The 13,246-nt window shown below is 29.6% G+C and overlaps 1 pseudogene across 1 annotated transcript in view; it reads left to right on the plus strand.

Annotated features, from left to right (window-relative positions):
- Positions 1–13,246, plus strand: part of LOC143247354 (F-box/WD repeat-containing protein 7-like) — a 109,673-nt pseudogene that overhangs the window by 27,813 nt on the left and 68,614 nt on the right. Inside the window, exon 2 of the transcript XR_013026526.1 lies at positions 3,029–3,188. The product of XR_013026526.1 is annotated as an F-box/WD repeat-containing protein 7-like (transcript). The remainder of the gene's footprint in view (positions 1–3,028; positions 3,189–13,246) is intronic.

Consider the following 13,246-nt stretch of genomic DNA (forward strand, 5'->3'; position numbering starts at 1 on the left):
ACTCTTTCACGTCAACCTACTTGCAATATAAATAGGTTGTCTAGCTCTCATGAAATTTATTCTAAAAGTAAAACTAGAAGATGTTGTTTGAAACTTGATGGAAACATTCCTAAATGGACAAAGTTTCAGTGAAATATAATATTTACTTTTGACCTTTTCCTATTATTTCTGTTAAAAATTGGTTATTTATTGTAGTTATTTACATGCACTGAGGAGCTCAAGTACAAGATGATTTTCATGCTAAGTATAAATTTTTTTTTTTTTTGTATCTTAGTTTTCAAATCTTATTTGCATAACCTCAAGAACCTTCTAAATGAATATCAAATGTTTGTTAAAAGTTAAATGTTTATATTTTCATATTCTGTATCATATCGGTAACTGTAGCCATTATCATCAACATGCAGTACAGCAAAATGTTTAAAATCATGAACTAGAAATATTTAAATACCTTTTAACTTTTTGATATATAATTATAAAATATTTTCCTTTGGGTATACTTGTATTTTCAAGTGTTTATCAGTTATAGGTTATTTTTTAATATTTTCTTGTTCTTTATGATGCACGTCAGTGGGTGTGCTCAGGGCATATTAAAATGTCTTTGGCAATGATACTCGAGGAAAATGTTTTGTACTTGTGTAGTAAGTTAACCTTTGTGAATCAAGGTGATGTTTGAGTTACATGAAAAATTATTAAACTTTTAAAATATGAATTTTAGAACATAAATAATTCATAATTGACTAAAATATGAATGTAAAACCTAAATGCAATTTAATTGTATATCTAACTAATACTTATCTAGACAACAGTAATTGTGAGCATGGATGAAATCATAAAACAATGTTTTGGTTTATTGATATTGGTAACAAATACTGTGTTGCTTTTAAAATAACAATTGTAAGATTAATTTAAAATGAGCTATTTCTCATGGTAATAAAATCAGTCAAATACATGTTTCTAGATATTGTGTCCAAATAAAAAAGCTAGCATAGCTGCTGTCAAGTGGTGAGCACACTTTTTGTGATCTTGTAGTTGATTTGATGGAACTTGAATTAAGGATGAATATATAGCAAGAGCACTTTGCTATAGACCTGTATGAACACTAAATGAGCTATGATTCAAGTAATAGAGATAAAATATTCATATCTGTGACCACTCAATCATCACTTATTAATAAAACTGAAGTCTAAGCATTTTTAAAGCTTTTGAAAGCTTTATAGCATTTTGAAATAAAGAACTTTAAAATTATATAAAACTTTGAATTATAGTGTGCATAATTGTGATAATTTCATTACAATACATTGGTAATAAAGTGATTAAGTTTTAAATGTTGCTTTCTAAAACCTCATGACTTGCACAGAAAGGAGTTTAATAGGTGAGGTCAACACAAAAGGGTTAAGTCATTGATACATTTTTAAACCAAAGTAAGTGCATCTATAGACAAAGAAAAAAACAACAAAAACTAATGAACCATTTTTTTGTTACTTCTGTTTTTTAAGTAGTATTAACAGTGTTATAGTTTGGAAGTGATACAACTTATTTTCAATCTAAAAGTTGGTTTATGCTTCAGAAGTGTATATCATACTATCTTTATCAAAATTGGAAAAATGTTTAATGTACATTGAATCTAATTCAAGAATGGTTGAATGTTAATGCTTTTTTTTTTCAAGCTAGCTGTTAAAGTATAAAAAGATAAAACTGAATATAGATATTTTTAAAATTACGAAACAGTAGTTATATTATTTATATCAACAGGTGTTGTATAAAACACTAACAATTAAACTAGTTAGCCCATTGTCATTAACATTTCTTTGAAAGCACTTTCAATGTGTTGAAATGTTTGTTTTTGAAAGTGGAAATAAAGATGATAATATCTAACTTAGCTGATTACACTTTAGATTGATCAATCTGTAAGAGTAAAATACAGGTACAACTAGTGTATAGCTCATCAAAATTGAGGCAAATACTACCATCCTCACACCATAGTATACCCTAACCTCACATTTCATGGCTAACTTTAAATAAATAAAATGCAAAATGAAGCTTGATTAATAAATTGGCAGAAAAGTGCAGTCAAGTCAGTCAAATGTGAACCAGCCAGAATTAAAATTGTTGATGAAATGAATTTGTGACATATTCATAGAATACTTATTGATAAAAATAAGATATCAATTGTAACAGTAGAAATGCCAGGGCATTGTTATATTTCAACAATGGCTTTTGTGTCATATAGCTTATCATCAGAAGTTTAACCAAATAAGTTTGTACTGAAAGTATAAAAACGAAGTGTATAGATAATAAAACTGCAAAAATAGTTGATTTCTTAGTGTCTTCATTGCAAAAGAGGTATTTTTTATTAAAATGTTGATATAACAAGAAATAGCCTAATTCAGAAACAATTTAAGTTTAAAATTGAATTTATTTTTACTTTTACAATAAATTGTATGCACCTGGCTCTAGGCTAGGTGATCCCACATCCATCTTTAAGATTATTATACCAACACTCACTACACAATTTCATAGCCCTTCATGGCTCCCTTGCATCTGTATCACTAAAATCACAATGGACAGACAACAATTGAACTATTCCATCCAGGTAAATGCATTATGGCTTTTATGACTCCAACTGTTTCAAGAAATCAAGTGCGAGGTGACACAAAATGGCTTTTATATAGGTTAGATATCACCAACTTCTTTTAATATAGTATTAAATAATGTATTGGACAGTCCATAGCTGCTTGAGTTGCTCTAATTGGATACATCTCTTTTGAAATTAACATAAAATATGATAAATAAAGGTTTAATTATAAATGTCTTGTTTACACCTTAGCATATAATAAGTGTAATTAATTATTCCATGATTTATAATATATCCTTTCTGTTTTTTTGTCAATCTTGTACATCTATCACACTACTGCAAGGTTTTTTTTAGAACTTTACAGATAAATATTACCAAATAAACTAATAAATTTTATTTTGAATTGTTTCTATTATCTATTTTGAATAATTAATTTTTATTTTTGTTGTTCAGCATGTATTCAGGAAGATATCTGGATTTGAACTGTTAACAGTTAATCAAGAAGTTGGAAAAGCCATCATTTTTCAAGTTAAGGTTATAAAGGAACTTGGTAGAATTGGTGGTGTGGCAAACAAATTAGAAGCGTGAAAGGAGTTTAAGTTGTTGCATAAAAGTAAGTGCATTAGTATGTAAAGTTTTCTCCATAATATTAAACTTTAGTTTCATTATTTCAATTAACACAGTTAAGTTGTAGTTGAAGTTACAAGAGCTATGTACTGTAGGTGTTAAGGCCTGTTTGCACTAACATGCTTTGCTTTACTAACGTTTTGTATTACTGTAATTGATAAGAAAATAATTCATGTAGTTTTGAAATAAGTATTTTACAACACACAAAAGTTATATTGGGGTAAGAAAATATTGTTCCAAATATATTGTGATTTTTCTGTAAGTAGATGATCAGAAACCCCTTGAAGTAAAAATGTATTATAATGATGGCTGGTATGGGTGTTAAAACGTTAATAAAATTTCTGTTACTGCTATAAAAAACAAGTTTTTTTTTGTGAACTATCATTGTTTACCATCACACACACAGCTTTTAGGTTGTACATATATGTTAGATTTCTTTTTTCTTTTTTTTCACAAAAGATAAAACTGAAAAGAGAATTTGTGATGTAGAGGCCTAATGTTTTCCTTGATTGTCTGTACATGGACTGCAGTCTTGTGTGTTTAAGGCTTATCAGCACACCTTGAGTCTGCAAATTAAAGAAATGCATTTAGGTTTCTTGTAAATTTCATTTACATTGTACTGTGATTTTATATTGGCTACAAACATATCCATCAGAAAAGTATAGTGATCTTGATAATTGACATGAAATGCATGAAAATGTGGAAGATTCTCTGTTGGTGGGCCTTAGAAATATATTGATATATTAGCAAATCAAGAATTTGGGATTTTCAAACTTTATATTCATTCTGAAGATTATTTGTTGTTTTTAATTATAATTGGTTGTAAGCCTCAACATTCAGTTTGTAATGTTGAAAAACTGAGGGGGAGAACCAAAACCAAGACATGTCACATGAAACAGAAGAGTGAAGATTGAGAATTGTTTTCTTCTGAAATTAAGAAAGTAACACTTGGATGATATTAAAATTTTGAAAAGCAAACTGTTTGATGCCATGTTTATTGATATGCATTGATAATAAAGGTGTTTAGTTAAATTTTGAAAGTGATTCTGTAAAAGATTGATATATTTTTTGACCCTGTCATACATAGAGAGCTTCTGATTTTTGATGTTTATTATTAGAACTTTAACTATTTTATAATTTTTAAATGTCTTGAAATCAGTGTTTTCATTCAGTTTACATTTTTAAACAAAATAAAATAATGTACTTTTATTATCATACAAAAAGGTAGGTTAATGTTTCATTAGCAAAACAATTGTGTAAAGTGAACTTGTATAAAACTAACTAAAATATGAAAATTAGAAATGTATTATGTCATGTAAAGTTAGTTAGCTATGATAATATGATTATATACGAACCTGTACGAAGGGGATTAGACTTATCAAGCACAGTGGCTCAGAAAATTGGAGGTGGTAGTGTAAAATGAATAACCACTTACAGTTTTTACTGGAAAATAACAATTACGTATTTTGTGAAATTTGATTTTGTACCTGGGGTGTTTCAATGGTGTTTATCACTTAAAACTGAAAGTCCAGAAAGATCTACAAGATTTAAAAGCATGAGGTAAGAGTCACTTTGAGGATTTGACTACAACTTGTTTTTGCTAATTGATTTTAGTATTTCTAGGATTTGTTTACTGCTTATATCAGAAGAATTTACAGACTGGATCAAGGAATTTCAGGTTATAAATATTTATTATGGTTATCTATACTTTATAAGAGCAATGTACTAGGTTCCATGATACCTCTGGAGCTATTATATTCATCATCAGTTGTGTTTAGCCAGATGGCTATTATTATACACTGTTGCTCAACACGGCAATTTCCAGTATATCAAGTATCTTAAAGATGACACTTGACAAGTTTTTTTTTTTTTTTAACAGACTCTCCTCTGTATATGGACTTTGGCTTTTAAGATACATTTTAAATAGACCAAAAGCACAAGTCCTTTGAAGCTGTATTTGAAGACTTAATAGATATTTAGCTGAAATAAATTGCTGTAATCCATTTTTCTCAATTAAACAACATTTCAAGTTGTGACTAAAAGCTAGTGAACTTTTTCTGTTTCTAATCCATATTAATGTTATTTGAAGATTTTGTGACATAGTTCTTTTTTACAACTAAAGATAATAAGAATTTTGCTGTAGATTGGGTAGGTGTAAAGTTTTGGAGCTTATGTAAATCTCCTCTTAAAATCTTCCTGTTTCAAAGGAAAATGTTGAAGGCTTCCTTCTGTAAAATGTTATATTTGGTTATACAGCATCTTAAGAGACTCACTGTATGAATGCTTTTTTTTTAATCCTCTATTCATAAGTTTCTTTGTGATGTATTACACTGTTGAAATGTGAAATTTACTGTGAATGAAGTATATAGATAATAAACGTCTCAACCTTAACAACACTGTCATAGTACATATATGAATTGTTCAAATAAAGTGCAATTAGACCTTTGTACAGGAATTATTTTTCCATTGAAACAAATTATCTGTGTAATATCTTTACTTACAAAAGAAAATGGAACATACCTATTTTATACTACAGTTTTTAATGGTATATTTCTTTGCAAAAAACAGGATGAGTCAGAATAAAAATACAAAATCATTAATTCTTACTGTTAGCCATTAAAAAAAGTCATTAGTGGTCAAAATAGTGTTGAGTCAGGCTAGGTAACATTGTCGTTGCTTAGCAGTATTTTGGTTGAGATAATTTTGTATCTATTAAATATAGTTTATCTTCAATAGATAATAAGCTTTTGTTTTTGTTTTTTTACATGCCTTGTTTAAATATGAAACAATTATCATATCCAATGAACATGAATTTGAGTCCTCACTGGGTTCAAAATTGCAACAAACATTACTTGTGTCTGATACAGATATTTAACCTTATAAATAAAATGAACTTGCTGTGACCATTAACTTACAAGATTGAAAAAGAAAATAGTAGGTATAGGTACCTGAAATTGTGATCCAGGGAGGTAACTGAAAAGCTTGATTATTTGAAACGTACAACTTCAACACACCTGGGAGTTGGAGAAAGCAAGTAAAAATGTTTATGTAAACTTTTAGGGAAACTTTCAAGCTTTTTTGTATAGCAACAGCTGTCAAGCTTATGTAAAGGGAGCAGCATTTTCTGGAAAGCTGTTAAAAACAAAAGTTACATTAGGCCTTGTACATTTTTCTGATAACAGTTGCCTTTTAAAAGAGGATACCAAATGGTACAAGTACTGCAGTCTGAAAATATGTACAAAGGCTTATATGTAAATGAAAGGAAAAGACAATTTCTTGCTAGAGAGACAGTTTAACTGGTGTGAAGAAATGGGCAGCAGTAGATTATCTTAGCAAATGAAAAATGAGAATTTTTGAAACAAGACTGCAAAAAGAATAATTTAGAGAAATTAAGTATGCTTTTATTCATGGAGGACAGAAGTTCAGCCAAAATCAACAGCAGCCAGTGGACAAGAAACATAAGTATATTTATTACCTGTACTTTCCAACCAAACGTACCTGCACTGCCTGGTAACCTTTCAGCCTTGAAACATTACTGGTAGTGCAGGTGTATGTCTTTCTCTGTGAGTGTGTATGTGAACCATAACCCCAAAAAGAGTAACATCATATCTTTGTTATTAAGAGTCAAAAAAGGTAAACATAAATTTTCAGTACCCTGATGGCTCTTAAAAAGTAACAACATATATTTGCTTTTAAGAATCAAAAACCATAAACATAAAATTTTCATTGCAGCTAGTGTTTCTACTTTTCTAACACATATAACATAAGACTAAATGAAATTTGAATAAGCAACAAGTTTTCATGACTCTTTTGATGACCAAAAGAATTGATCATCTCTTCCAATCAAAAAATTTATTTCCTGTTCAATATTCAAAAGGGCAACATCAGACAGTTTTTCTTGTCCAATGGTAGAACATAAGTTTTGATTTGATGTAAAGCAGAGAATGATCTTCAACAAAACATGATGTGGCTGGAACAGTGCTTAATATTTGAGCCAACTGAGACTAAGTTAGAAGGAGTTGAGAGATGCCATTGTCATAAATCTATTTTGACAAATAATATCCCAAAGACAAATGGTAACTTTGTGTTTCTTGATCGAGAAGACCAATCACAATATTTCTTTCTGAAGATAACTGATTTGAATTCAGTCATTAAAAGTCACAAAGTTATGAGACATCATCTGTAGCAAGATAAATATTGATTACAAAAACAGAAAATTTGCTTCTGTTTATAAATATTTTTTATATATGTATCTTGTAAATATTAATTAGAAAAACAAAGTTATTATATGTATTCATTATTTAACCATAACAAGACGTAAAAGAAAAGTTTTGATACAGATTTACATTGGTCATTGCATCATCTCACTTGATCCACTGTTCAATTGTTTACTGTCATGCACATGCTTCAACAGTAAGGAAATGAATGAAGAAAAATCAAAAGTCAAATCTTATTCTTGATATTCTTGTGGTGATTTTTTGTTTCTCTATCCATTTCATATTTTCTTTCTTTCCCCCGTCTTGTTTTTCTTTTTTTCTCCTTTTTTCTTGTTTATTTTCTATCTCCCTCCAACACTATGGTTTTCTACAAATTAGAGGGTCAAATGGACCCCCCATGCCCTATGGGCATGCACTATACTTGTATAAATCAAAGTATTTTATCAACTTTTATTATTAATTTATTACATGACTGCTTCCTTACTTCCACTGTCAATAGTGTTTTTAGAGATGAGATGTTGGTGATTGTTACTTTATTTTTGTTATACCTAATTTTGATCATGTATGAGTTTTTTTACTATTTTGTGCTTTTGTAAAACCTGATCTTTATGTTTTAACTGTGCACATTCACAGTTTACATATACATATATATTTTTTTTTTACAGTCTTGTACTATAGATAGCTGTTGTACCTCTGCAAAATGCACATGATTATTTGAGAGATGACATTTTTTTATTTTACAAATCTATTACAAATGTACTAAGATATAGTATGAACTGGCTTGCCTATTGATTATACACTATGAAAATGGCTATTTTCACACATAGATGCTTATGTTGTGCTTTAAAGGAAAACAAACCAGAGTTAGGAATGTAATGATATATTGAACTGTCAGTAGATTGTGGTTATGAACTCCCTGATAGCAGTGAATTTATGGTAAATTTTAGAATTGGTAACAATTGCCAATAGCACCCTTAACTATCAATATTTTTGACATTTTGCAAACTTAATTGTCAGTCTTTTAGAAACTGTGAAAAGCATATTGTAAACAGGAAATTGTATATTTGTGTGAAATGTCAATCTCATGATAGAGATAACTTGACCTTATTTTCAATTTAAAGTTTCGTATTTTATCTGTGTAATCTCTAGGACCTCCTAAATGAACATCAAAAGGTTTTTTTCTCTACCATTATATATTTCATCAGTAGATTTCTGAACACAAACAATATACTTAGTTCTGGGGATAATAAAAAATGTCCAAGAATTGTCAAAATAATTGTTCAGAAACGAAATAAGTTGAGTAACACAGTTCTTTCATTTTCTGTATTGACCTTAAAGTTAAAAATTACTTGTATCCACAGTTTAAACCTTTATTATTTCATTAAATGTCTTTTGTTTCATTTTTATTTTGCTGTAAAGAGCAATAATGCCACACACACACACACACACACACACACACTCCCTGGACAATAAAGCAATGAAATACAACATAGTCATTATACTGGTTCTTACAAATGTAAAGGTAACATCTTCTCTGAAAAGAATGGAAAATCTATTGTATAATTTTATTTTATTTCACCTCAGTGTGGGTAAGTGGAAGAATAATTGGTATCCAGTATACAAATTTATAATTATGTAGTGAAAATGGCCAAAAGCTCAAATCTGTACTACTGTACTAGTACTTTGTCAAATACAATGACATTACATTTATCATAAGTTACAAGGTATAATGAAGTCACATGATGAAAATAGTATAAATCATTTTAACTGACATTTTTTTAAATTGCTTTTTAGTGAATACAAGTGCATGTGTATGGTATATAGACAGTTACATACATGTATTTGTTGACTTGCACTAGCTGTCTGTTAGATAGCTAGTAGCTGACTGCAGTAATATCAAAATAGTTATCTATTCAAAATCTGCCATAACATTCTTCCCCTGGCCACAACAAGCATTTGGACAAACGTCACCTGACATTGGATGATCTGTTATTAGCTAATTGACATTCGACCTTACAGTTTGGGTGTATTTATTTGTGGATCACATCACAGAACAATTTTTGCATAAGGTAACAGAAGTGACATGATTTAATTTTTTATTCCAATACTTAGTCATTCTGTAAAACAACTTATTTTACTACAAGTGTCACAATATGTTGTGACTGACCTTGCAGATTTTTATGGAAACTATAAACTCTCCAAAACTTCAGTTGATGCTGGGAAAAACACTGAAATGATGTCAATGCTGAAGAAAATAAATGCCTATGTTCAAATGTACATTGAAAGGCATGTATAAGAACTAAAAACTGAACACTTATGTAGAAAGGTTACTAAATTGCATGGTGATCAATCTTGTAACTTATCAAAATTTTGTCCAGTAGTTTTGTGCTTTTGTGTAACAAGCATTGACTGTGGAAGAGCATTCTCTGTAGAAAATGGGCTCAAGGTAAAATTCAAATACTCTATCAAGGCTGTAAAGATAGACTGTTTAATGATAATTGTAATTTTGGGCCCAGAAATTTTATTGTGTGATTCCATTTGTGTAATTAAAATGTAAGATAGTGCTACAAACAGAAGAAGGGCAAGGCTTTCACAACCCTCCAAACAAAGATCACAAAAATTAAAGATAAATGTGTAAATTGTGTTCTTTGTAGCATTTTCTTGCAGCCAAATAAACTAAGGTAATGATGACACATTCAGACTCTTTTATAAATGATACAATTGCTACATAAATCAGAATAGAAATGCTTGTTCTTGCTACTGATGACTTACCACTTTTGATAGAGGCAAAATTTGATCATTACTGTACTGATTGTGGTATAAAGTGCCTGTGGCACTGCTATCTAAACTATGATGACTTAGCCTAATACTGTAAGATGCTTGTTTCAAGGTCTCATAAACTGTGCATATAGAACTCCATCAATGTTATATATTATGGTAATATTGCCTAAGCTTTTAGTTTTCTTATTTTTCTCTTTTTTAGAATATAGGTCGCAGTAGTAGTTGTATATTTAATCTACTTTTGAGGCCTGACATCTGTTGTAGTTTTAGCTTTCTTTAGGCATTTTATTTGTCTTTCAAGCTAGTTACTATGAGTAGGATTAAAGTTATTGGTTTTTTAATGCACTTTTTTAAATTTTCACATTCATGTGAGAACTTTTAATTTTGCCACATTTGCCTAATTCTATTACCATGTAATTATTTGAATATACATTCATGTTATGTAATTGTAATGTGTGCTAAATTTAATGTTTCTGTGTTGATGGATGTTGTATTTGATATTTTTGTATGTGTAAGCTGTAACTTTTTCATTTATCTGTCCATTTGGAACTAATTTGTTTTGTAATTTTTCTCCTGCATGAGTTTAATAAACAATTTAAAACTAAAAACAGTTGCATGTATAAGTTATCATATGCTATTTTAATTAACACATGTTTTTTGTAGTAAAGAAAATTAAAAGTTATGGTATTGTGCTTAAATGTTATCAACACAATAAATATTTACATTTCGTTACCTTGACTGAATTCTACAGGTTTTTAAGTTTTGTTTAAGTGGAGATTAAGTTGAATATAACTTGCTAAATTACATTTAATCCATAAGTAATTTACAATATTATTCCCTTAAATTTTAAATAAACCTCAGCTGTACGGTTAGCCCATGAAACATGCAAAACCATGTTGATATCTGTGTTTGGTAAGCTTCGTTGGTGAAACAGTAAACATTTTTCAGGAATAACTCTTATAACCTTCACTTGAAATAAGTAGTATCCAGTGTTTGTTTTGAGCCTAAGTATGGCATCCACACACTGAGTAACAAATATTTGAAATGTTATGTTTAAAATTCTTAGAATGAGAGACCACATAATTTGAACACAAACTTCCAGGAGATAAGCATGCTAACCTCCTCCTCTCTATCCAGCTAACATGCAATCTTTAGTTGATTGTGTGATCTCGTTAACCTGATGATGGAGGTTACTGTTTGTTAAGCTCAGATTAAATAATGCAGAAAAAAAAATAATCAAAGAATGGACACTGACATAAAAACATCAAGAAAACGTTGTGGGTTGCCCTAAAAATTAATAAAGTTGAATATGATGTTTCTTAACTTCTGTGAATTATTGGCCTTATGCTAGTTCTTTTGTGTGGATATATGGGTGAAGACCAAAGTGTTTTTCAATATATATCTCTATATATGTTTAGTGTTTCTTTGTGGATGTATTTTTACTGTACTTTTAAATGCATAGAAATAATATAAGCTAAGCTTATTAAAGGATTAGGGAAAACAAGAGCATCTCAGATCACACACTATATAAACTTTTTTGTATTGCAAAACACTTAGATGATATGATGCCACTGATAGTTATTCAGAAAGGGTAAGTTGATAATTAAGTGATATGTCAAGACAAAGAAGTGTAAAATTTTGTATTATTTTGCTACTGGTTAATTTATTCAGTGATAAGCCTTATGTACCAGTAATAAATAAAGACCAAATTTTAGGATTTCATAGCCTCCTAATTAATTTAATTTTGACAGAATTGATTGTGTCAAACTATTGATATGCTAAATTTAAACTGACTCTATTTTATGATTCTTTTTGTTTGCCAAGTTTTGCACAAGGCACTTTTAATGAAATTTGCATATTTAATAAAAAGAACTTTGCTATCATAGGTATTGCAAATTCATGTTTAATGTTAATCTGTACATTTGATGAGATACTAGTTGTAATTATCTGTGTGATCTAAATATCTGCAGAGAACATTTTTTCCTGCACTTAACTTTGAACAGATATTATCATAAAACATGTAACAAGAAAAATTTTAATTCTTAATTATTGGTTCTTGTATTTCAATTATTCAGTTTTGTTGTTTTTAACTACTCACACTCTTGGATTAGCGAAAGGATTTGCAGAGGATTAAGTGCTTTATATTAAATTGATTTTGAATATGCAAACCAGCATATTGTGTGATAACCACAATAATATAAAATCTTGGTGGAATGCCATGTATTGAAATTATATTTTAACATTGTTTTGGCAGTCATAGGTAGGTAGTGTGATGCCATCAAAAATTGTTCACCTTTGGGAAGGGAATGTAACAGCCCTTCTAGCCCAAAATATTTATACACTAAAAGTATAGACATTTGTAAGTGGTAAGTAAACTGCAGTGTCTTCTGTTAGATGAGAATTAATGAACACAGTGGTCAGTAGCAAAAGTTATCCATGTGCCCAAAGTGACAGTGTGTTACATAACTAAGATATATCTGTATCTGGAAAAGTGTATACGAGTTGTTTCTACAATATATACATTCAACTCACATATATCAAGTAACTGGAGAATGAAATGGATATCCATGCTGTTTGATATGAATATATCTATGGAATTTGTGATTGGACTATTGAAATGGGCACTAAAAAATCATCCTCGTACACTGGGTGAACTAGAGAAAGCATGCAAGGAGTATTAGTGTATCTTAGACATGACAGCTTTATGAAGAAACCTTTTGCAGTGGAAATATATGCAGCAGGTCTGTTTTAAGATGAATTGTTGTGATGTACAATTTGATTGTGTGGGGAAACAATATGACGAGGTTTCAACATTGTTCTGAAATAATTCAACCTATTTATTATGTTGTAAAAGGCTAGGCATGTTTCTTCTTCACAAATCTTGTTATGCACTTTAAGAGTGAGGTTTTAATATAAGTGATGCTCAAACCCCATTATTAGGTTTGACTATCCCAAGTTTTTGTGGTGGGTGCTGTAGACTAGTTATCTTCCCTCTAGTCTCATTTCAATATTAGGAGTGGTTACTGCAAACAAACCTTATGTAACC

The sequence above is a fragment of the Tachypleus tridentatus genome, chromosome 3, assembly GCF_004210375.1.
Source record: "Tachypleus tridentatus isolate NWPU-2018 chromosome 3, ASM421037v1, whole genome shotgun sequence".
Lineage (NCBI taxonomy): Eukaryota > Metazoa > Arthropoda > Merostomata > Xiphosura > Limulidae > Tachypleus > Tachypleus tridentatus.